Source organism: Ips typographus, linkage group LG1 (assembly GCF_016097725.1).
Source record: "Ips typographus isolate SLU linkage group LG1, UJ_Ityp_2.0, whole genome shotgun sequence".
NCBI lineage: Eukaryota > Metazoa > Arthropoda > Insecta > Coleoptera > Curculionidae > Ips > Ips typographus.
In genome coordinates, this window is record NC_138422.1 from 4,136,121 (window position 1) to 4,162,305 (window position 26,185).

The 26,185-nt window shown below is 32.7% G+C and overlaps 1 protein-coding gene and 1 pseudogene across 2 annotated transcripts in view; both read left to right on the plus strand.

The window, feature by feature from the left end:
* The first annotated feature begins 391 nt into the window (after nucleotides 1-391).
* Nucleotides 392-1,581, plus strand: LOC145729668 (uncharacterized; annotated as a pseudogene). Its single transcript, XR_014178441.1, has 2 exons — nucleotides 392-573; nucleotides 638-1,581. The product of XR_014178441.1 is annotated as an uncharacterized LOC145729668 (transcript).
* A 10,754-nt stretch (nucleotides 1,582-12,335) lies between these two features.
* Nucleotides 12,336-26,185, plus strand: part of LOC145726528 (uncharacterized) — a 63,366-nt gene continuing 49,516 nt past the window's right edge. Inside the window, exon 1 of the mRNA XM_081975661.1 lies at nucleotides 12,336-13,257. The gene's annotated coding sequence lies outside the window, so the exon portion shown is untranslated. The remainder of the gene's footprint in view (nucleotides 13,258-26,185) is intronic.

Below are 26,185 nucleotides of genomic sequence, written 5' to 3' on the forward strand. Positions count from 1 at the left end.
AAGTCGCCTAAACATGTTTTATTGATTTCAATGCTAAACGTTGATTACTTTTATCATTACAATTACCATCATCAGAGTAAAAAAACTGAAGAAATGTAAGTATCTATAGTAATTGTTGGAGTTTTACAACAGGCCACTTGAAAATATTGCCAATGCACCAAGGGCGTTAGAGAGAACATAAACCTATCCCTCGGGCTCTTTCGGTCTAACGAACATTATACTCTCCCTAACTCCTGTGGTGCATACAATGTTATGTTTCACCTAATTCAGCAGTTATTTACTTTTTAGCATTGAAAAGTAAGGTATACCTTTACCGGTATGTTGTTTAGTGATTTTTTTACCTGAGTGATGCGACTTTGATATTCCTGTCTTTCAGCGACAATCGCAAAAAATGGACGAAATTCCAGAAAACATAAAAGAAAATGCAACGAAAGCGAATGAAAGCTAATTACCAATAAAGTCAAGAACTTCCTATGATAGGGAATACCACATTTTTATTGCCTGGAAGACAAAAAATTGTCATTGGTAATATTAATGAAACTGTTTGAATGCTGTGTATCCAGGAGCTGATAAGTTGAAAATATTATCATAATTTCTACACATAAATTTAATTATATTTTCTTTTTATTTCAGTCAGAAAAATATACTCCTAACTCACTATCGACCAAGTACTCAATTCTTAGATCTACGCTGATCGTTCATGAAAATATAGACATTTCTCAATTTCAACGTCTGATATAATTTTTGAAGGTAAAGTCAAAAAGATATGTTCCGAAAAAATCCAAAGTTTTAGAAAGAGAACCAGTTTTGAAAGTTCTGGAAAGTGCTCCTGATGACATTCATCTGCTACATAAGGTAATACTGGTAATGGTTTTATTTGGTGGATTAAGACGAGATGAGTTAGTTAAAATGACCGTTGACCATATTGAAGATAAAGGGGTGGCCATATTTGTAAAAGTGCCAGAAACTAAAACATTTACTTCAAAAAGTTTTACTATTGTCGACGAGGAAAACATAGGTGTTCTAAGTATAATAAGAAAATATGCAGCACTAAGACCTAAAAGAATATAAGAGCGAAGATTTTTTCTTACATATCGTAAAGGTGGCTGTTGTGTACAGTACACCAGTGGGTAAGAATACGATAGGAAGTGTACCTACAGCTATAGCAAAGTACTTGAAATTGGATCACCCGGAGTCGTACACTAGCCACTGTCTGCGGTTGCTGTTTGGCGTATATGATAGTGTGCTCAGAAACAAACTATATGAAGCCATGGACAAACCCGATAAATTTGTTAGGATTACGAAAGCCACAATACGAATAGACGTCTGCAAGGTGCAGATACAGGGCAACTTATCAGAGAACTTTGAGGCCAACACAGTATTGCGACAGTGAGATGAGCTAGAATGTCTTATTTTTAACATAGCTTTGGAAAAGGCTATTAGAGCTGCCGAGACGGATAACAGGAAAACTATCCTTAATAAATCCTTGCAATATATGGCTTGTGCAGAAGATCCCTAGACCGAATAACATACACCCCAAGCGAAATAAAATAAATGTTTGGCACTTTCTCACCTGCTAAGAAAATAAAATGATATTAACTCCAAACAACAGAGTCAGAAATATGGGTTAACTTCAGCATTGACCATTTTCATTTAGAAGTGGTTGAAAGATTCACTTTTTATTTTTACGTTTATGAGATTTTTATGTTCATTCTTAACTTTCGTTGAAAGAAGCATTACCTAAAGGCAAATAATGCCTGGTTTATACAGCAAATGAAATAAAATATAATATTTTTGTTTTTTGAAAATAACTCGAGAACAAAGCAAAAGTTTAATGTTGTTAAGACGGTGTTGGATTGCCCATTAAACTCTCTAAAACATTTCCCATTTAACCTTTGCAGTAGCTCTTACGGAAAGCGAGATCCCTGTATAGAGAATCAATTTTTGAATACATTATATACTACAATAATATCATTACTAGTCAAATCCGCCAATATACTTTGGCAGAGAATTCGGCCTCAGGTAGATGGGTCAAGCAAGACTACTGCTTTTTACCAAAGGATAGGTCTGGAAGAGGAAGTCGCTACAAGTCCAGGAATTTTCCCTTTCGGGAAGTTTCCAGAGTTGCATCGGCGTCCTCTGTCCTGGGAGAAGGATGCCCCTGCTGACGGAGGGGCTCTTCTGGCGCTCTTCTTGTCCTCCATTTCTTCTTTCTTCGTCAGCTCGTCCATCTCTGGTGGTCCTGGCAAACTATAGAATGTCCAAACATCCTGCTTTCTTGCGTATGGTTTTTACATCCTAAAGTTTTGGGGAGTTAGCAAGAACCCCGTCAGCACCGGGATAACTGCGGAAAGGTTCTACCCAGATTTTGAGAATAAAATTCTTGCCACCCGGGGGGAATGTCTGGGGAGAAATTGTGGTCCTCTTCTTGGCTGGTTGAATTGTCGTCTAACTGAAACAGAAAGAAAAACTTATTAATAATTACCCCTTATCCAATAGCTGGTATCGGGGTCGTTTGACTAGTCAAATCAGAACGTTTCTGTTCTTCGATTATAGTTGTCAGACTCTAATATGCTTTTTCTTGAAGAAGCGAAGAGAAATCGCAAAATAACTGAAACAAGTGAAATATATCAACGTCAACTTCACTTCCGTTTTGCTTTACTTTCGGTAATTGAAACCTCAAGTTTGCAGTTGAATAAAAACGACGCCAGATAAAAAGTCATTTCTTTTGTGTGAAAGCTCATTCTAAAACAATTAGTAAAGAAGAATGTACACAGTGCAACAAATTTCGATACCACAAAGCTTTACAAATTGAAAATTTCACACTGGACTTAAAAACAATCGGAATTGTGTATGTAAGTTTAGAGAAAAATCCGAAACCAATTAGTGGACAAACAAATAAAGCGGTATGAAAAAGACTAACTTTTTAATAGTAAAAGATAACTTGTTAAATACTAATACGAGAATCATTGTATAGTTACAGAAGAAGTAGAAATGCATTACATTCAGTTTACAACAAAATTATCAATTCCACATCTCCTCTTACAGCACCAATCAAAGTGGTTTCTTGCATAACCTAGGAACCTGTTAAATGGTCATTAATTTATCAAACACTACCGCACTTTATTACATTAACAATATCTCCAAAATCTAATTGTACTAATCTAATTGGGCTATCTCCAATAAGTTCCAACAATAACTTTTATTTCAGTTCCACCTATCAATCTTCGTGTTAATTTAGTAATCTAATAGCAGACCACCTTATATTCAAACCCGGACACAGAGCACATAAAGTGAGGTAAAACCCGAAAAAAAAATGAAATAACTTCACGCATATCATGGGCCGCACCAAGAGACAAAGAGAGACAGGTAAACGGAGGCGGGTTAAAGTAAGAGAAGTATTTATTATGTTATGATTTATTTGCACTTATCGAATGCAAAAAAACATCCTTTAAGCAACGAAAGGAAAAATGGCGTCGTCTGATATCAGTCATGAAGCGTAACAATGTGCAATATTATTTATAGCGTGACCTAAGGCTAGTTTGCATTATAACATTGCCTTATGGAAATTGCATAGGCTCAGGTTGGCAGTTGTTTGTCGTTTTGAAACATTTACGCTCTAGTTTCGATAATGGTTTAGTTATGGAATCGATTCTAGAGCGTTCCTCTTTATTTTTGTCATAGGACAATGTGAAGTTTACGAATTTTGCAATTCGAGAACTGGTGACCCACATAAAATTCGGCCAATCTTGGTCAATCGAGAATTTCAGGGGCGCGTTCAAAATTAACGCGACGATGCACTTTATTTCGTAATTTGACAGTTTGTCACATTACCGAGGGTACCGATGTTACAAAATCGATGCATGAACATTGCTATCTCAAAAACTATAGTTGACAGAACTTTAGTTAAACGAAAGAAAAAAGAAGATAAGAATATAAGATATTATTACACGTAAAGTTGGTTTGAGTATAATAATATACCTAGTCAAAAGAAGAGTAAGTAGTAAAATCAAACTATTTTCAGCAATAAGAACCAAGCGCCACCAACTTTCAGGAGCGCCAACAACAAAACAGAGCGTTCTCTACAAAAGATGACATATTGAAATATTTCAAGGAAATGCCTAATAACACAATTCAGCTTATTGTCAAAACATTAATGCCAATTATTATAAACAGCCAGGAAATACAGGATGACCAAATGGGATCATTTAGCGAATTCTACGTCGTGTCGTCCGCATAACCAATATTGTTGACCCATACACCATTCACCTTAACGCCAACGTTGCGTTCTTTAAGGGCTTCCTGAAAGAAGGCTTTAGAATATAAATTAAAGAGAAGTGGGGAGAGAACACACCCTTGTCTGACCCCTCAACAAATTGGTCTTGCTACTGTGAGATCGTTACCAACTCTGACTTCCGCCATTTGGTTCCAGTATTTTTGGTCTATGTCCAATCTATTTAGGATTTGGATCAGTTTATGATGGACTCTGTCGAACGCCTTTTCATAATCGATGAAACACAGCATTATGTCCTTTCTCTGATCGTTGCAGTTCTGAATCAGTAGTTGAGTCGCAACTAATGCTTCTCTCATGCCTAAACCTCGTCCGAATCCAAATTGTATGGATCCGATGTTTCTTTCGCACTTTGTATTCTGTAGTGGATTAAGGAATATCTTCACTGTGTGACTCATGAGGCTGATTAGTCTGATATAGAGGTGTTAGATCCGGTGATTTAGTATGTGACAATTGACTCACTGCTTCCAATGAGACGGTCCAGCTAGTCTCCATTTAATACCTCTAAGCTACTTTTGAATAACAATATGATCGCTGATCGATGCCGTTAACTTTACTGTTGTATGCTTATTTGTTAAATAAGTAAGTACCTTTCAATTAATTTTGTTTAATTTGTCATGCGTACAATATAACCGATTACCGGAACATAAAAAATAATGAGGTATATAAAGGTTAAAACCGCCATCAGAAAGCTTATTACAAATAAAGTTTTTTTTGCAAGAAAAATCTGATTCAATTAATTAAATCTAAACGCACTCAATATTATTTTCATAAAAATTGACATATCTACATAATTGAATTTATTGTTATTAAAATTGGTTGTCATATCTACAGCGTTACTTGCAGAAACTGAAAGATTAATTTTTTGTTATATCTGAAAACAACATTTTCCTATATCTTAAAGACAACTAAGTAACGTGAAACAATCAAGATAAGAATTGCAGTGGAAAGTGCATTTTGTTCTGATACTTCGTAGAATAAAGTTGAACAAAAAATCAAATAATTCAATTTATTTAATTTTGCCACTCAAAATTTTAAGGAAATCCATAATACAAATCTAGTATGGATATTAATTAATTTGTAATTTAATTTAGTTATGTTGTTTTTTTCTCTATAATAAATTATGTTATGTTTTACTGTCTAAACTATTTAAACCTTTTATCTTGCTATCTCTTCCTTATAGAAAGATAGCCGGCGACCCATTGGTTCTTTAAGCTTCTAAAGATGACTCCTTATGTGCTCGAAACATGTCGAGCGGCCTCCTAATAATTAGACTTTTTTGATTTGTATTTCTGTGATTTGCTTTTTAAAAAGCTCGTTATTTTGCCATATTTTCAAATGTCGATTTTATAAAGCTGAATAGTGGAGCGAAGCATCGAGTATTTGGTCCATATTGACAAAACTCAAACATTTTGCTGATGCTTCTTCCGCTTCCGTAAGGATATCCTCAGGAACGTAATTTTCATCGCTTTCTTGCATTTTCAAGCAAAAAAGCTTCCTTTTCTGCAGGGAAAACTGACAAGTTTTAAAATTTATTTAAACATTTGCCAACAAACAAATAAACTACCAACTTTGACCAATATGTAAAAAAGTCACTGAGATGCACAAAGCTTTGATTGATCAGAAAGTTTATTAATTTTAATATCTCATTAAAACGATTTCTTCCACATGTTGGATAAAATTATGTATCATTCGCTTGTGTTATGGCAAATAAGTCACTCCAGAAAATATTGTAATTTATTTGCTGCATAATAAATAAATTATTTGCTGCATAACACATTTGTCCCATAAATATCTATTTTAATAAATCCGAGTCTTTATGACATTTAAAACAAATTTTTATTTTATCTAGTTGACACTTGTAGTACAGAAACAAAGCTCATACGCATGTGTGTTTATAGGCAAAAACGTTTGTTTTGGCTCACCATCATCTACTCACCCTCCAATTTTGGCAAAATAGTTTTAGAACACCCTGTATTGTCTGTCTTTTTTCTGGCAATATACATTCTTCCGAACTTCTATTGCCAACCGCTCAGGTGGGGTCCAATTGATGTATCCCTCTTCAGATTCTCACATTTCCATATAAAATGTACTAATAAAAATAAACACTTAAATTTCTTTTTGCCACCCGGATGGAGAAAACTATAGGGATTTTTCACTTTTCCAGGTAATTGTCACACACATAATGTTATCGTATACATGGGCAGAAATTAAAACATTTTTTTTGGCAATTAGTATGAGGAAACGTTATTTTTGTTGAACAGCTTTAGGCAAAACAGAAAGTACCACCGTAAGGAGAGATAAATCCATTTGTTGCATAGAAGATAATTTTTACTGGCGGCGTTGCTGAAAACCACTTTTCGGTTCTAGTCACCACAGCGCTAAAAGCGTTTTGTCGAGCGATTAATCAGCCTTAATGATTCATAATTATTACTTGCGATCAAAATACTTTATATCTACACTTAGCTGCATTTTAGAGCTCGAATCAGATGAGAAAAGGCCACCGCATCATCAATGACGCAGTTTTTAAAACTATTTCTTTCTCCTTCTACAGTTGCCGTCGCATTAGATATAATCAGAGGCGTCCTATTAAAATATTCCCGAAAATATATTGTTAAGCGGTCAAAAAGCCACTTGGCAACGTAGTACGGTTTTTACTTGGACACAATTAAAACAGATGCGGCAGCGGCCAGGTACATTTGGACCTTTTTATATGCTTTTACTAGCCGGCACTCTAAACGGTGTTGCCAAGTTTAAAAAAATGTAGTGGCGGACAGGGAGACTTAGGGGGTTAGGTTAGGTTCCGTTTTAGTCTGGTGTTTTGGTTGTATTGTTGATGGTCGCAGTTGAAGTTCACATAGTGTTATGAATAAAAAACGTTATTTTGTCAAAATGTCTTTCAAAAAGGTTGGAAAGAAAGGTGTTATCATATACAGCCAAGGCCGTGAAATCGTCAGTAACGTCTTACAATTTATGAAGAAAGAAGCAGAAGGAGTTTCCATTCCTTTGAAAAACTTGTTGTCTTTTATTTTCTTTATTAAAAACGACGAAAATGTTTCATTTTACTGATAAAATAATAGCACGCCACTGACTGGCTGCAACAACTTGGAAAGTAACGAGAGCAGCAATATTTAAAGCGAGACGTACAGAGATCGTGACATCATCGTTTGATGACGCCTGTGGCCTTTTCTTAGCTGATTCGAGCTCTACTCCATACCTATTTAGAGCTGCAATTACCCATTGAAAAATGTGACTATTAACCAATTTTTTAAGGTTGAGTGAATTTTTGCTGTAGCAATTAAGTTGTTAGCCCCTGAAAGTTTAAAAGGCTTTTCCTAATGCAGTAGCTGCGGACATAATTGTATTCTACTATAACTGTAAAAATTAAATATAATATATAAGTTTGCATATCGACAATTTATTGTCCAATTAGCATTGTGGCGAAGCGTATTTATCGGTAGCGTTAATTTCCTACTACTAATTTTAATAGTTTATGGCTTGTCAATCAGGTAACTGGCAAGGCACTTTACATTTTAGAAGTAACGTTAAAAGGAGAATTATTCAGATTAGCCACGTAAGATTGTGTTGTATAAAATCATTATCGATTCCTAAAAATAGCTATCCTTATCTTGCCTTAACGGACTAATTGCATCTAGGAAACAATCTAGATGCAGTTACGACACAATTATTAAACAAGGACAATAATTGGAAGATAATTGCGGTGGACAACCTGATAATAACTATTCTAAAAGTTAATTAACTTTGACCGTTCAAGATTCATTGACTGTTATACTTAGATGAACCGCCATCACCTTAAACCATATTTTTCCTAATCTCGATTACTTCTGCGTCCAGTCTATTTGTTAAACAAAAGGGTGCTATGCAAATATTATCAATAATTAATACTTTCTGATAAAATTGTGACAAATATTAATTCTGCTTCGATAATAATAATATTAGTCGTATAGTCGTTATACATTTAACTTAATCGTAGGTATAGTTTTGGTTTGTTTAAATATTCACAATATTCAACTACAGCAGGAAATTTATCAAAAAAAAAATTTTTTCTAAGAACGAACCCTCACGGGAGAGAGTTGAAGAACAAAATGAGGGGCAATGTTACAAGTTCTGCGTATTCGTTTAAAATGGTTAGTATTGGCGTGGTGGTAAACTTGGCAAACGTCTATAGCTCGAATCAGATGAGAAAAGGCCACCGCATCATCAATGACGCAGTTTTTAAAACTATTTCTCTCTCCTTCTACAGGTGCCGTCGCATTAGATATAATCAGAGGCGTCCTATTAAAATATTCCCGAAAATAAATTGTTAAGCGGTCAAAAAGCCACTTGGCAACGTAGTACGGTTTTTACTTGGACACAATTAAAACAGATGCGGCAGGGGCCAGGGACAGATGGACCTTTTTACATGCTTTTACTAGCCGGCACTCTAAACGGTGTTGCCAAGTTTAAAAAAATGTAGTGGCGGACAGGGAGACTTAGGGGGTTAGGTTAGGTTCCGTTTTAGTCTGGTGTTGTGGTTGTATTGTTGATGGTCGCAGTTGAAGTTCACACAGTGTTATGAATGAAAAACGTTATTTTGTCATAATGTCTTCCAAAAAGGTTGGAAAGAAAGGTGTTATCATACACAGCCAATGCCGTGAAATCGTCAGTAACGTCTTACAATTTATGAAGAAAGAAGCAGAAGGAGTTTCCATTCCTTTGAAAAACTTTTTGTCTTTTATTTTCTTTATTAAAAACGACGAAAACGTTTCATTTTACTGATAAAATAATAGCACGCCACTGACTGGCTGCAACAACTTGGAAAGTAACGAGAGCAGCAATATTTAAAGCGAGACGTACAGAGATCGTGACATCATCGTTTGATGACGCCTGTGGCCTTTTCTTAGCTGATTCGAGCTCTACAAGCTAATTGATAAGGCTAGCTCTGCGATTATATTATATAGAAAGGCATGAGATGAGATTCTCTTATGACTTACCGGTCGTAATTTGGTGAAGACACGTAAAATCAACTTTTGTGACAAAATACAAAAGTGGATTTTGACTGATTGTAAAAAATACAATGTAGTCAGATTTATATGTTTTTGAATGTAGTAGTTTAATGTTTATTTTAACTATTTCTTCATGCATAATTAATATAAAAACTTCAATACAATTGAATAAAAACATTTATTGTACTATTGTATTTATTTTACACTATACGAGTACTGTCACCAAACTTTTGCCTGTACACTTTCACTTAATATTCAAATACAAATAGCTAGTCTAAAATACGTTTTATATGGGCTATTTGTGCAGTAAGTTTTTTTACAGATTCTGTAACAACAAATTTTAATTTTTTATATTTTTATCGCCTTGTTTTTTGATCGGATATTTGTCAATATTCTGGAATAAATTGCAGCTAATTGAATAAACATTTCTACAAATTTCAAAAACTGACTGATTCATGGAATATAGATGTAGTTAATGTGTAAAGTAAGTTTGCATTTAGCGTTTTAGAAAGAAAGTTATTATCCATAAAAAATTAGGAAAATTTCGATTAAGTTGGCGTAATAATTTGAAGATGTTAAAGTAGTAATACTATGCTTTTAATGATTGACAAGAGTTATCCTTTGTCTATAAAAAGAGTTTCTTCCTTTGAATTTGATTGACGATAACCTGCTTTACATTGTATATGTACTCAAAATAGAGTTATTGCTAAATCAAAATAGCTTTAAATAGAAGCAATTACCTTATTTTATTTATGTGATATTACTATGGTTGGCTAGAGCGTAAGAAGCTCACTCTCTCTCTATCATCAACCTAGCTATTACAAGTTAAACGCTTTCCATAAGAGATACATAAGGAAAGCATATAATACAGTTCGTTAATTATTTGTATTATGCCCCACAACTTCTGATAATAACAAAATTAACCTATCTAATCTTCACTGAAAACACTTATTTAAATTATACGTTTAGCAGGCAAAATTAAATTTTCTTAAAAGCTCAATAGTCCAAACGCAAGAACTAACACCAACATTATAATTTCCTTTCTTAGATTCCAGAAAAAAACAACTAAAACATACGTTAGTAGTCGCAGCATCTGCTGCCGGTTAGACTAGAGGTTAGCGAGGTTACGGATATTCCTGCGGCCGTGGCTCAACGCCCATTCTGTGAGTTACTGCATATTACTGCCAATTTTTATGGTGGTCAGCGTGAAAAGCTCCTGCTGATCCAACCAGCAAACCACTCCCAAACGTTGACTAAAAACGAATACCGCCACAGGATCAAGAAATATGCGATTGGCGTCCTTTGTATTTGGGTTATGTTAACTTAAGGCAAAGGCGATACCGCCATCATCATGACAATACAAACTTTTGAGATTTTGTTAATTAGTTTTGGACATTAGAGGGCTGGTAATTTTGCTAATACAAATCCTCGAAACATTAGATTATCATAAATTTGTAAAATGTGATGAGATACATGTGTCTGTGTGTTAATGTTTAATACGTTTTTCCGCGACAACTTCTCCAAGATTTTGATATATTTTCCTCACGTTTAGACCGAAGAGCATGTTCTCAAGACTTTTGTTCTTCATGTTATTTTTTCCTATCCTGAACTTTTTTGTGGTGGTCCACTTTAGTACTAAGAATGTTTTTCCTGCAGTTTTGTCTTCAATTTTTGTGTCTCTTAACTATTTTGGAGCTATTGGTAAAAGAATTTCAAATAAAATGCCAAATTCAGCTTCATTTAATGAATTTTGAATTGAAAAATGTTAGCAGTAACGTATTCAAGTTACTTGGAAAAAATATTGAATTTGAAATATTGAATATTTATAGCATTACAGAAAATTATGACAACTTTCCTCATTTCAAAACTTAGCCAGATTTTGCAAGTTTTTCTTAAATTCTTTTGTAAATAAGAAAAAAAAGGGTGGCAGATGTGACAAAGTTTCCAAATTGAACATAATAATTTAAAAGTACTTATCCACGCATTTCATTACTGATTTTCTGTCAATAAAAACTTGAGCACCACTCATAAAAATAAAATAAAAATCCGTTGAAACCTGTTATCAGTGTGTTTGTGTTTTAATATTTTTGCTTTATTTCTCAAATAGTGAAGCATAATTGTCTGAATGACGACTAATAACTAAATTTTAATCTGAAGTTAAAAACTTAACACATCCAATAATAGTACTCCATATGTTAAATTTGCAAAAAACATGACTATTTCGTTGCAGCAATCAATATACATTAAAGTTTGATAGGCACAGTTGGAAAGCATTCCATTTAAGGTGTATCCTAAAAAAGCCATCCGCTCTTTACGAGAGCACACGATAGAAAGAATCTGTTAAGGAAATCCGTTTTTCCACATATGGAGTAATTGGTGGAAAAAATTGCAAATCAGTTAACAGTAAAAAAAGTTGCAGTTTGAACTAGTTTTGTGAAACAGACAAAAGCTAGTAATAATGTGTTATCTAATAAAAACTGATTTTTCCATGTTAACCTCCCAGGGTCCTTCTGGACACGCTGTATATGTAATTTAAGTCGTTTGATTTTGGAGAAGTTTGATTTCATCGGGCTATTGTTAGGTTTGCCAGAATTAAGGTCTACCTAAACTTTTTGCTACCACCAAGTACAAATGACATTTGGTTTAGGAAATGCGTGGAAGTAAATAAAAATTGACGGGTTCACGGTTTCAGTGAATTTATTCCTACGACTTCAGAGAATGGTCCACAATTACTTAACACTTAATACTTTGACATTTTGACAGCTTTTGGTGACATTACAACTATCAAGGTCGAGCAGAAGCCTTATTTCCCTAGTTAGATAGGGGATTCAGGAAGGAAGGAACTATCAAGGTCTCTTGCATTTGGGCTTTGACATTTCAAAATCTACTAAAATCCTACGAACTCTACGTTCTTTTTGAGTACAAATTTTGCATTTATAACGTTTACGACAGTTGTCACCTGACACTAAAAAAAAAACACTTTGACAGCCGATGGTAACAATAAATTGAGCAATTAATAAGAGAAAAAACATATTAAGTCTGCGCAACAACAGACAGACAGATCACCATTACGCAGTTACTAAAATGTGAATCTAATCAAGCAAACCATTTTGGTTACAAACGAATTGTATGTGTTTTTTGACAATCTTTTCGAATTGCGCAACCCAGATGTAAAAAAACTACAATTTTTTGCTAGTGATACCTCGAGAGTGTCGAGCCGATCTAACAGTTCTAGGTGATACTGTAAACTTAACTGACCATCAAGAAACCGCCAACCTCCACCAACTACACCCAGCTGGGTCCATCCGCGAAGAAAACACTTTCGATCTCGCCCAGAACTAGAGCAGATCCTTTGGCGTGGTCCGGACGCAAACACAACAACACTCAGTGAACCGCCGACCATCGTTAAGGTAGTACCACGTCCGATCATCCGAGAACCGTCAGTACACGTGCGCGATATCTCACGGCGATCATTTTTGGAAAGATTTTTCACTCAGTTTTCTTCCGAGTTCGCTCATCTACTACGTCGAAAGAGTTTGAGAGATCGTGGTAGTTAAGTGGTACTACTAAAAAAAAAAAGTTTTTGAACTTTAAAAAAAAGTGGAAAGTTGGATGGTCGTTTTGCTTAATCCACAAAATTCCTGGATATAATGTGCGATATTAGAGAAAAACGGAAAAGGACAGAAAACATAACATTTAAGAGTGGATTGAAACAGTTGACATCCTGAACAATTGCACCAAGGCGTTGGTCGTCTAATTGCCTGTTGATATCTCGGAGAACTGAACGAAAGCAGTTGCAGTTTTACATCCACGTTTTTGATCATTACCGGTGTATTGAAGACACAAGTGGTATTGAGACAAGTTAAGGATTATTTTGTGTGCGAACTAGTTATTTTTTTTCAAAATAAGTGCTACTTGGGTTTATCCGATTGGTTAAACCATATAGAAATAGAAGACAAGGTAAGTCTGATTTTTTGCCATCGATCAAATTTTGACAGCATTTATATTATTTTTTCTGTAAAATTTACAATCATATCTAAAAAACCGACTATGTTAGATAAAGTGTTTTAAATTTGCAGTTACAGTATTTTACTAAATATTTTTGCTTGAAATTCATATTTGAAAATCGTGGCTTAATTAGCATATTGGACCATATTATTGTCACAAATATGTTCTAAGAATCGCTTAATCTAAATTTTATACTTGTTTGTAATTTAGTTTGGTTCTTAAAAAATACAAATTTAGCCTTTTCGAGGTAATTGTTTATATTAAAATTAGTGAAAAAGTGAAAACACAACAAATTAAAATTTAATACAGTAAATGTTAGTGGATACACAATACGTTACCAACAATGTATTCCACTTAATTGGCAAAAATTAAGTAAAATAGTTTGCTAAATTGCTTGCAAGTTAGAAATAAGCTCTAAAATTATTTAAAAAAATGCTAATCATTATATGAATCTCAGAAGTGTGGAATTGAAATTAGATGGCTGAAGGCAGTAGACCTTTTAAACAAAATAACGTCTGTATTTAGATTAGTCAAAATTGTAATCATGCTACTTTGTTAAATAAATAGTAGTTGGGCAGCCTAGTTTTGCAATTATTGCTTTGCTGCGGTCATACATGTAAATCAACATATTATGAAAAAAAATAGATAAACTTAATTAAGCAAAACAATTTGTCACGCTAGCCAACAAAAAATAAAAAAGTTTTTAAATAGAAACTGCAAATTTTTTGACTAAGTTTAAAAAATAATTCAAGAAATAAACGTATCGCATAAAAATTAATTTGCTCAAGATACAAACTGAAAAAAGATGTAAAAAAAAAGTAAGTTTCCTAACATTATCAAACATATAAATACATAAAACAATCCATAATAAGATGTACAAATATTATGCAGTGCAAATCTGATTATAAAAAGCAAAATCCTAGTATTACAACAGTCAAAAGAGTAGTTAATTATTCATCAATAAACTACGTGATGAAATAAAACCAAGTAACTCTTAGCCTACTGCATAAGTGCTATCGAAATCTACGACCCAATCAATAATTGCCGTTCGTGTTTACAGTTATATTTTGATCAATCTTCCGTTCCCATTATTTTAAGTTGCACGCAAAATAATGCAAATTGGCTAACATTTAATGGAACTATCAGAAAAAAACTAAAATTTTATATTATTGAGTTAAAACTCAAAATTTCCTGTCTGGTTTGGCAATTATCAAGTGATTCTCGTTTAACTGCCTGTTGATATCTCCGAGACTCGTAGTTGAACTGATGCATGAAATTATTCAATAAGTCTAGTGTATTGTGATGGTTAATTATTAGTGAAAAAGTGCTTGATGCATGCTACTGATGATTAATAAAATGCAGTTTTTTTGTGTTTAGGTAATTATTCTTGATGAATATAATTTCAAGGTAAAAAACCGATTGAAAATTGTCTTAACCTTATTCTGTCAGTGCAAATTTGGAGGTTTCCACTAGAATTACGAAAGCGCTTGTTTTAAATCTGCTTACAAACATATTTGTTTTTGACAAATTTGAAGTGAAAGTAATGATATTACCACGAATTACTGTAAAAATGATCGAAAGATCTAGCTTGTAAATCCACTCTTTCCTCCATTGAAACCTAGGCATCAAACATCGTTTTAAAACATTTCCGAATAGATTTTTTTAACAGGTTAAAGTGTGTACTAGATTTAATATTTGGAACCGTTTTAAGTTATTAGAAAAATGAATTACAGTTTCTGACCCTTTTTGCCTAAACGGAGGATTTAATTATTATTGTTACCAAAAAATGCTATTTTATACTAGTAAAACATTTCACATACGACAACAAAATTTTACCAACAAAATACTTTCTATTTTTTGCAATTAATTATGTATTTCGGTTTAATAGAGCTACAAATAATTTCAGCAAGACTTTATCAATGGTTCAAACCGTACTCTGACGATCGTTTAAGATAACTGGTGGATGAGAAATATTGAAGGTTACGTGGAAGGATTTTCAAAGCATAAAGATAAAGTGGTAGTTAACTAGAACATGTAAAATCAATCCTAGCTATACTTCGTTAATAACTGGTTTCTCGTTTAAACTGCAATGCAAATAAATTTTAATCAAAGTTTGCCATAATTTAATCTAGTAGTTTAAATAATAATTCGCTTCCTTTACTTAATATATTTAATAAATGAAAACTTATCTAAACCCAATAATAGTCATATTCTAATATCTAATATTCTGAAATGAATACGCCCTGTATCACCCAAATGTTGGTACAGGTAACAGGAAATGGTTAGAAAGGTTATTTTCTATGGAATCATCCGCATTTTTCACTCAATTCCTGGACTTGATTATAGAAAGAAAGTAGTCATTCAAAGACTTTTCTTTTTTCTTGGTGGTCATGCAGGGTGTTAAAAATATTCAGAAATTCTGCTTTCTCAATTTTTTCCACAAGCAGTTTAAAAATAAAATTATAAATTCTGCACTAAATTGGCACTACGGTAGTGAGTTTAGTTATATGAATAATAGTAACAACTAGATTTTATTTGCTAATTAATGGGAATATTTAAGCAAGTTATTTCAATACACTGCAAAAATAACAAAATCAGTTAAATGTAAAGTGACGATCTCGGCATTAATACATAGTAATATCGTATTTAGCGAAGAGGTAAATAAAACTTTAAAATAGTCAAAATGTGTTTTTTGGGACGATTTGTAGGGAGTAACCTTAAAACTTAAAAAATAAACTGTATTATTAGCTCAAGAATAACCTTTACATAATTCACTTTATACTTTTGTAGATTTTTAAGTTTCAGATTAATAATGAACATATGATATATAAAGATAATGGAAGAATTTAGAAAACAATGCAATTTACCTTAAGTTACTCTCTTGCCCACACCCGAAAAATATGTTCTGCTCTAAGTTAATTTTTTTAATATTAATTGATATAATAATTTATGGTTAATTGGCCTTAGATGCTCATTACGAAATTAATTAACGACTAGTGTAAATTATATGAAGAACGTTAATAAAACTCGAATCACTTTTACTCAAAGATCTGCATAAGCGTGACTAAAATCACTAAACAGGCTGATTGCTATTTTACTATGCAAAATAGAATAAATGCTAATTAATTGCTGGTAAAATTATTTATTAGCGCGCTTGCCGCTACAAATTACCGAAGACACTTAATGCCATCGTTCTGGTAGCGACCCAAATTTGAATTCTACAAACGAACTTCCACATATTTAAATGAGTATATTTAACATATTTTATTTATTGCCGTGTTGGCCGATATGCATCTCGGAGCCATTCATTTTCTAAAACAATGTTCTCGGCGTGATTTTGAAACCCGCCCGGCACACGCCATACACGGCCCAACCTTTACGTGGTATCTCTCTATGTGTTTACCAGGGTCGTTAAAGACTTTTTACTCCTTTTAATCAAACACGCAGTGTATCCTGCCTCAACCACTTTAAATCGGCGTTACGTAATCAGAGCTGCTGGAACTTGAAGAGAGAAAGTACAGGTGGCGTTCAAGTTGTGTTGGTTCACTTTTTTGTTAGGTGGTTACCAGCACAAAGGTCAACGTAATAAGCCTAGTCGTTCGCAGAATTGGCGAGGAACTTTGCATACGCCCCGGTAGCGCCTCGAGATACGTTAAACCACGTCTAACCTTGCTCCACAAACTAGAATTCCCCAGAATCCAAGCTTCGTTAATGCTATTGTTAGGCCATTTCTTGGCTTAAACACCGCTGATGTTGCATAGACGCATACATTACAATTGCGGGAATTTATCGTTCTTGAAGATAGCTAAAAAGTTGCCTAAGACGGCGAGGGATGAGTTATTGCCATGCCAATTTTAGACTAACGCGTTTAAATATGATATTTTCATACTGATATACTGACACCATTTCTTCGGGCAGCATTTTTAGAGACTCATTCCCATTATCTTTTATTATGCTATAAAAGTTTTCATGTAAATACCGTAAACCAGTTTTTCAACGCTTTAATTACATCTCATAACTGGTACGCGTGTATGTATTTTTGTAGGTATACAATACTAATGGGTTTTAGATGGGGCCTGACAAGCATATCCGGTGAAATTTCTGACTTACCAAAATTAAGTAGTTTAATGTCGGCGTATAAAGTCTATAGTAAAAAAATAAATTTAGCAATTCCAAGTGATCAAGAGAAATGAAAGTTGATTGGTCCTCGGCTTCGGATGAAGAAGCTTTTTGATTAATTACACGGATTGGGCATACATTAGAGCCGGCATTACAATTTTATTACTAGTAAGCATATGATTATCTGTAAACAAGAGAACACATTAGTTCGCACGTTCACAAACGAATGAGCTCTTAGGTAATTTGTTTTGAAAAAAATCTATTATATTGTTCTGAAGAGTAATTGCATTCCTTATTGTACGCAGAACGGATTAATTTTTTATATCTATGCGGTACAAAATAATGTTATTTAATAATGTGAAGTACGAAAAAAACTCAAGAAATTAAAAGAGACCTGTTTTACCGTATGTTTAACAACAACAAAGTAAGGAGATTCACCTCATCTTAAACGACACAAAATGTTTAATTTGCAGACATCTTTAAGTTCCTTTTTTGGATTCTATTATGACAGTACTCAGTCAGATAAATGGAATTGATAATAGGAAAAACTCTTTCAATTTCAGCATAATTGTATTCCAAAGTTAATATCCATTGAAACCGTGAAACCATTGATTGATTATTTCTATAATAGAAATTATCATAAAACATCACTATTTCCCAAAACTTTTGGGTACAATTGTAATTTTGCAAAATTTATGTAAAATTTATCAGTTAGTCAATATTGAATGATTAATTTGAAGTATCTTTTTCTACAGTTTTCTTTCAGTATTCTTTGTATTTGAACTTGATACATCGTATTAGATAGCTTGCTTCCAATAACGACATTTTTTTGAAAATCTTTTTTTAAAATATCCGTAAGTTTAATTTTTTGCCACGAGATATATTGAAGTATTTGCTTTAAATTTGGCACATAGTTATTAGTATCTCGGTATACTCTATTGTTGGCATTTACCAATTAAACGGATGAAGATAGAGCAAAATGGTTAAATCTATCTTTTTTTGAGACTCATACATTAATTTAAAAATTTAAACAAAAGTCCAAATTTTCTGTCTTTGTTTTGTGATGATACTGCTTTTGACACCAAATTTTAACCTCAAAAAATTGCAAAAATAATCCTAATTTCAACAAATATTAGTTCCCCTGATTCATTTCTCTAAAGTCAACCGTTTTGGAAAAAATGGTTTTACGTAAACATAAACAGACGCTTTACTAACCTTTTAAAAATGTTTTGTGATGTAAAAGATAAGTAGTAATAATTTTTAATAGTTTTTTTTATGCTGTTAATCTTAGAGAAATTAACCAAGATACCAATTTTTGACATGACATGTATTAACATGCATTACACTAAGTAGACAGGAAAGACATTCTATTAACACTAAATTTATTGACAAAAAGCAATTTCGATAAAATTTGGAAATCAATATTAAAATACTCGTAAGCAATCAATTAAATGTATTTCTGAAATTTAGCGTAGAGAAGAGACGAAACTTTATTGAAGTTTTGCGTTGTTAATTCCAAGAAAATTCATCAAACATGCATTATTTTCTAAGTCAAAAACCTCAGGTGTTCACTTCAATTAAGCGAAATTTCTAATGCTCAACTGAACGTTGGCCAACCGCAAACAAGGATTTATGGCCTTTCAGAAACAATTAAAGGCAACAGCTTCAAAACGGTCAACGATAGCCATATAGGAGCGTTTAGCGTTAATAATTTAAGTGGTGTTATTTATTGTTATTTAACCATATTAGGGCCCAAATAAGGAAAAGCATACGCAAAACAGGAATATATAAATCTGCACTGTTAGTCACATAGAAAATGCACGACTTTTTTGTTCTATTTAAAATGGACCAAACGGATGCGATGTGTTAAGTGCTAGCGAAGGTCAATTTAACTCCTCGTTAACAAACATTTTACATTCCTAAGGTTTTCAGTAAGTGTGGATTATTGCTTTTGCAAAAAATAACATTTGCGTGACTTCGTCAACTTGAGGCTGTATTATTTATGTTTCGGCCATACTCTACTAGGACAGAGACATTAAAAAAGTAAAAATATAAGTGATTTAAACCTGTTTAGCCACACAATAAAGTCGACAATTTAGTGTTCAAAAATAAATCGTTACGAAACCCGTTGACATGTAAATGGGTGTCTGTTACACTTTCTAAATTCTTGACATCTTAGGACTTGTTCATCTGCCAACAAAAATTAGACTAATTTTTAATTTACGTAACTGGATGACATTGTACACGCACTACTTTGCATTTAGTTTCAGTGTAGAGCAATTTGTTATTGGTATACAGTTAATTAGGTTTCGAAGAGAGAGAAAATGTAATATCCACATTTTAATGGGCACGACAACTTTAGGTATGTAGTATATTAATCCTTTCATTTCACTTTCTGACCGCGGAATGACGTAATTAATTTAATTAATTAAACTATGCTGAGTAGAAGTTTTACCCATTACAGGATGAACTTTTATAAACGAGATGAAGTGATCATCATCACAAGTACTGCTGCAGCCAAGTTAAGTTATGAAATATCGAGGCGATCGTCTTCTGTATATCAAGGCTCTATTTAAGTGTATATTTCTTTCCACCTAATTACTCTTCGATTACATGGCGATCCTTTGGCGTGGCCCAAGTGAAAGTTTATTATAATTTACCATCAATGTTTCAAGGCATCAAACCCGTTATATGTGCACATCTCATACCGTCCTTAATAAACTGATTTTTAAGTACGGAGACGCTATTCATACAAATAAGAAAAATACCACTTTGTGGGTGAAAGTCGTGTGAAATGGATTGGAAGTATTTTCCGGAAACGGAAAGTGATATTCATATTTTTTTAGAGGTTTAGTTGTTTATCATCACCGGCACATGAAGCATTTTATACGTTACATTGTATTTTTTTAGATAAAATGGAGAAAACAATGTAATTTATAGACAGAGTATAACGCTAGAAACTTCATTTTGGAATATTTTCTCGAAAAAGATCATCACCGTTATCTAAAAGAAGTGGTTTCAAAGCGCAAAGAAATTTAAAAATAAACAAAAAACACAAATTGCTCTTTATGTTTTTTTCTATCAAAAGCTACAAAATAATGTACATAGTTCATACTTTTCCACATCTTCAATTGTTAATTGTAGTTACTATATTTTGCAAAGCTCAAGTGTGTTTAATATAATCAAAAACTCGACATTTTTTCTTGTTTGTTTTATTTATAAAAGATGAATTACTAATTCGATATGAGAAACTACTTAAAGTGTAAAAAAAACATTTAAAAATTGTGACATTTTTTCAAGTTGTTCAAAACATTATTATCGGGAATCATCATACAAAAAGTTTTTCTTTTTCGAACGGTTTTCACCATAATTTCGTGTCTGTTTTTAATACTAAAATTAGTTTTAAACTACCTTCAGTTTGCTGAAATACTTATACAGTGTGTCCAAGATAAGAAGAGCCACTATGGGAATCTTAAAAACGATTAGAGATACACATTTAGTTAAATGGGAAAGAAGTTGGGTAATCATGGCCTTAATAGAATGACGATTTACAAAAATTCAAATTTCTCTCGGTTTTTGAGATATTTTGAGAAAAGTTATTTTTTTATTTATTTTTGATATTGGAAAGAAACTTATTGTTTTCCTTATTTTTAAGTCTAAATTAATAAAAACCATCTAAATCACTAAAAACTGTTTATTGGTAAAGGCAATTTTTAATAAAGAAAAATTAAATTAAATATTATTTTCATATCAGACAAAATGTCCTGTAAAAGTACATTTCTTTATTAAGGTCAAAAAAACATAGTAAAACGCATTGAAACCATCAAGTGTCAGAAATCATTGAATTCGGATTAAAAAAGCTTTGCCTTCCAGAATCTGATATTAAAAAATTATGACCGATTTTTAAAAAATGAGGTTGATGATGGTTTTGCAAAGACAAAACGTCGGAATTAAAAATATTGAAAATGCCATTTTAAAGAGATTTTAAAGTTGTTATGGTGTCATTAGTTTGGGTCTAGATCCAATATTAACGTCCCAAAAATAAATTAAAAATACTTTTTTGAAAATATGTCAAAAACCAAAAAAAAAATCGACGATTCGATGATTACATAACTTTTCTCTCCTTTAACTAAATCTGTACATCTTACCGTTTTTAAGATCACCATAGTGGCTCTCTTTATTCTGGACACACTGTATTCATAGGGTTATAGTATTTTAGGCCTTTTTTGAAAAATTATCCAGCGTCTTCAGATATTAAGTTCTTCCTCTCTAATTCAGTATCTTGGTTTACTGAAGTCCAATTATATTCCTTGTCAATGTTTATTTTAGAATAAACAATTAAAGATTCAAGAGAATAAGAAACATAAAAACAACTAGAAATTCCGTTTATTCAAATTGCTTATTTGGAACATTAATTTTTGGGTTTTCTATGAAACATACAGGCATTCTTCAGAATAATTCTTACAAAGTCCATCAGCTTAATCATTTAATTTTTGAATACTGTATTCTCTTGGAAATAAAATAATTCAACCGGAAAAAAAAATGAAATTTTCGGTCATCTTAAATAACTTCATTGTGGGTTTGACGTCAGTTAAATACAATTTAATGGCCTGTTTCTTATGTTAAAGCTCCTACTTGATAAGCACCACAATAACTAATTGTCACTTCACTGTTGGTTAAACCCGCAATTTTATTTTTTTACTCATAATTATCATCAAAGTCGCGAAGACCCAAAGTTAAGTAATTAATTTTGCAAGCTTTCTCTTTGATATTACAATAATGTTTCAAAATACTACTTTGAACTGTATTAAGCTAATGTTAAATTTTACATAGAAACATCTAAAAGATGCAAGATTTCCTACTGCAAAAAAAGTTTGCGTTTCCACTTAATTTACAACCGTTCTTAGAAACTAAACCACATTTTAATCACTAGACCATGAAGAAGCGTCATCTATTACCTTGCAACAGTACGAAATAACCAGATGTAAATCTGAAACCAAGAGTTTCAACGGCGAGATGTAATTAAGATGATTTTTTTAAGGTCGTCGCAGCAAATCATGCAACGACGCTATGAGTAACTTTGTATTGTTCAATTCTATGAAAATGAGGATCCTTCAGGTGGTAATCTTGTTTGCGTAAAGTTGTACGGCTTATTAGGACTTTCGCGTTTGCCTCTTCCATGTACTCGGTTAATTTGATTCGTTTCACTGCAGTATGTAAATCGTTTGTTTACTTTACGAACTTGTGCGTTCAGGTGTTTGTTGGTTTAATTGTTTTTCAATAACGCGAAGCCTATTATGCATTTTTAGTTGATGCATTTCCATGTCGTGTGTACCTCTCAATGCCATAGATTTTAATTACTCTATAAAGATATTACTGTATACATTCTAGAATTTTTAGAATATTAGTTATAATAACTATGTTCTGTGTTTAGTTCTAGTGTCATAAATCAAGCACTAGTACTACAAACCACCAAGAATTAAGCAGCCATCACACTTATAAATGCATCTCTGGGAGAGCAACAAGCAAGTAGGAGAGAAACTTTTTAAATGTTAATATCAAATTTACAAGAAATTTGAAAAAATTACAAGTTGATAGCTGAAAATGTGCTCTCTAACTTTTATCTAAAGCGTTTTCCATTAAATGAACCGTACAGGCAAAAAAATAAAAACTGATTTTCCATGTTCATCTCCTATGTCCAGGGTTCTCCTGGACAGGCTGTAGAAGCATTATTTAAGTTTAATACAAAGTGCTCGAAAATCATATTGATTATCAATAGTTTCCATTGAGATTGAGAAGCTATAGAGCAATGCAACCTGTAGACCGAGAATGAAGAACATGAATAAATCACTCGGAGCTGATCTTAGACAAACTAGAAATACTTTCAGATTAATCAGTAAAGCTTGCTTCCTTTCCTGTTCTTCATACTTAATCTACTATTAGTTTTATACAATTTGCACCTTATTGACAACATGTTATGTTCAAAAATAACATAAAGTATGTAATTTGCATAACTCGTTTTATACTAGAAAAATTATGATATCATTTTTTTCAATTACTCTTAATTAAATTTCATTATTGTTTTGAGTTTTTAATTTACCAATTTGGATACTTCAACTTATAATTTTCAGTTGCCTATAATTGTAATTATTTCTTTGTCTGTTTTTGCAAATTACTTATTCTTGCTAAAGCAAATAAAACAATAAATCTTCTTGAATTTCAAATAAGCTATGCCCATTTGCATTCGAACACTATGTAAGACATAATTACATTAATGTAAAAGTCTTTTAGTGCTTCTTTAATATGTAAATGAATACAGCCATAAATCTCTCTCGAAGATAAAAAATCAATTGGAAGATTGAAACAGTGATATCCTAATATGGTTTACTACTATGAATCGTCAACTAATTTTTTACTTCTTAAAGCGGTGTAATGATGAATCCATCCTGTACTACTGTTATGCGATGTTTGTTGTTTTGAATATGACGCAATTACACTAGAAAGACACACATGTCATACTATAATGCGCATCTAGGTAATACAATATGCCTTCTTCATCTAAAAGAAGTGCTATAATTCGTGTCCGAGACAATTTAGTATCCATTAAAACGCGTTGCTAATTTGATACAGGCATTTGCCACCCACTTGGACTTAACAGTCGCTTCGGTTACCTAATTAGAAAACTCTCCAAAGTCATTAGCGTTAGTCACCTTAATAGCCCTGATCTTTACTAAGATATAGTTAAACCTGAGGTTATTACGTTGTAATTAGATCATTGAGTACGTTAAGGGGCTATTCTACAAACTGTTTCTGAGATGTGTGAAGAGAAATGAAAGTTCTTCATTTACGTGTCCACTTCTTATCAAAATTTTAGACAGCAACAAATGTTGAATTCTTCAAGGACCATTAATAACGCTATAGTGTAGCAACATTAAACTGGTTCTTCTTCAAAACCAGGTGCTACATACTGATTAGTTTCACCGGAAACTGATACTCTGGTATGATTTATGAATTAGATTTACTGGGCAATTATTAATTGATTTGAGCTTTCATCATGCAAATCAACCTTGCTTTGATGTACTTTCTTCTTGATATGATTTATTAAGAAACTGCTACCATCCAGTTAGTTCACTTGACGTGTTCGTTTACTTTTGCAGTCCTCATCAAGCAGTTTTACGTAACACCGAACCTATTACAGTTGAGATTAGTAGTGCCTACAACAAAGAAAATATATCAAAACTTAAGGCGTGGGATCATCTCCGACCACTTGGTAATTTATGCAAGATGATTTGGCATGTTAGAATTGACTTCCTTTTCATTTTTAGTGTTGCAATGTACGTCTAGTAGTTAAAATTTTACATTGTAGCTAATAATTGATTTTTCAAGTAGGACAACGTTATCTAAATATAGATAGACAAGGTAATTTCAAATAAATTGATTTCATGTAGAAAAACATGCTTGGATGCTGAGAGTACTTTTCAATTTATTGATGCTAACCGAGAAAGGAATCTTTTCTGACACCCAAAATTACTAATTTCAATCGGAATCGTTACGGTTAACAATAGGGTACCAATTAGAAAAAAACGCCTTTATCGAATGTTAAAAATATAAGATTTACCTCACGTTTCACCGCTTTCGAATAACAGCGCTTGAAATGCTGATATACTTTTATTATCCAACACTCTCTCGGTTAATTTTTCAACAACAAAAACCACCTTAAAAGTTCACGACATCTTGAAACAAATCTTAATGCAGATGATGAAACGTATTGAATTGTTTATTATCGTGTGACATGGTTGATGGCAATATCCGAAAATCAATTGGTCACAGGTATAGACAATTTAATGGTCCCAAGAAACACTACATCCTTTAATTAGATAGAAGTGGGTCGTTGTTTGAGCAACCGCACCCACAATTTTCTATTTTTCCTTAAGACAAAGTGGAAATAGTAGATTGACGTATACGGCAAACATCAAGGGCCATCAAAATAAATTTAAGGAAATTGCCTTGCTTGTTTATGTGTCTGTGTCCTTTAATCTGATCACAGATTAAGTCGACTGTGTAATCCGAGATCTGAGAATCGTAAAAACGGTTGAAAACTAAATTAAGCCTCCCACGACCGTCACGACATACTTAAAAGTTTAAAAATTTTTAGAAACTCTGCTTTTTAAGTGGACATTTAGTCCTTGATGATGCTACGCCACTTTCAAATAAGTCAAAAGTTTTCCATGACAAATGATCCTACGTGTAACGGAGACACTATCAGATGATAGCTTAATTAGGAAAAATGTTCTTTTAAATGTTATTTACCATAATCCACTTAATGCCTCTATTATGTTTTTAGTATGGGAAATTTCATGAATAGCTGAAATTAAGTAACGCGTGTACCTCTGGGAATACGACTGACATCTTTTCATTCAATGCATATACAAAACGTTCATATACTTGAATATGTGTCGTCTATTGTTTTATTCGGGTCAATAATCTTGTCGAAGATACTTCTTTAAATGATTTTTATTAGGACTTAAAATCATTTCTAGAATCTTTACACAGTAAATCATGCAGACTTTTAGACAGAGAATTACCTAAATAACGAATGAACAACATCCACTATGCAGATGAGTTTTTACTTACAAAATTAATGACTTACTAGAATTAATGAAGTAAATAAAAGAAGTCAGCAGTAAATATGCCTTAGAAATTAACATTTTCAAAAGTTTTTACTCTCCATTTAGAAGACCTTTCCTTCGTTTTCTCAATT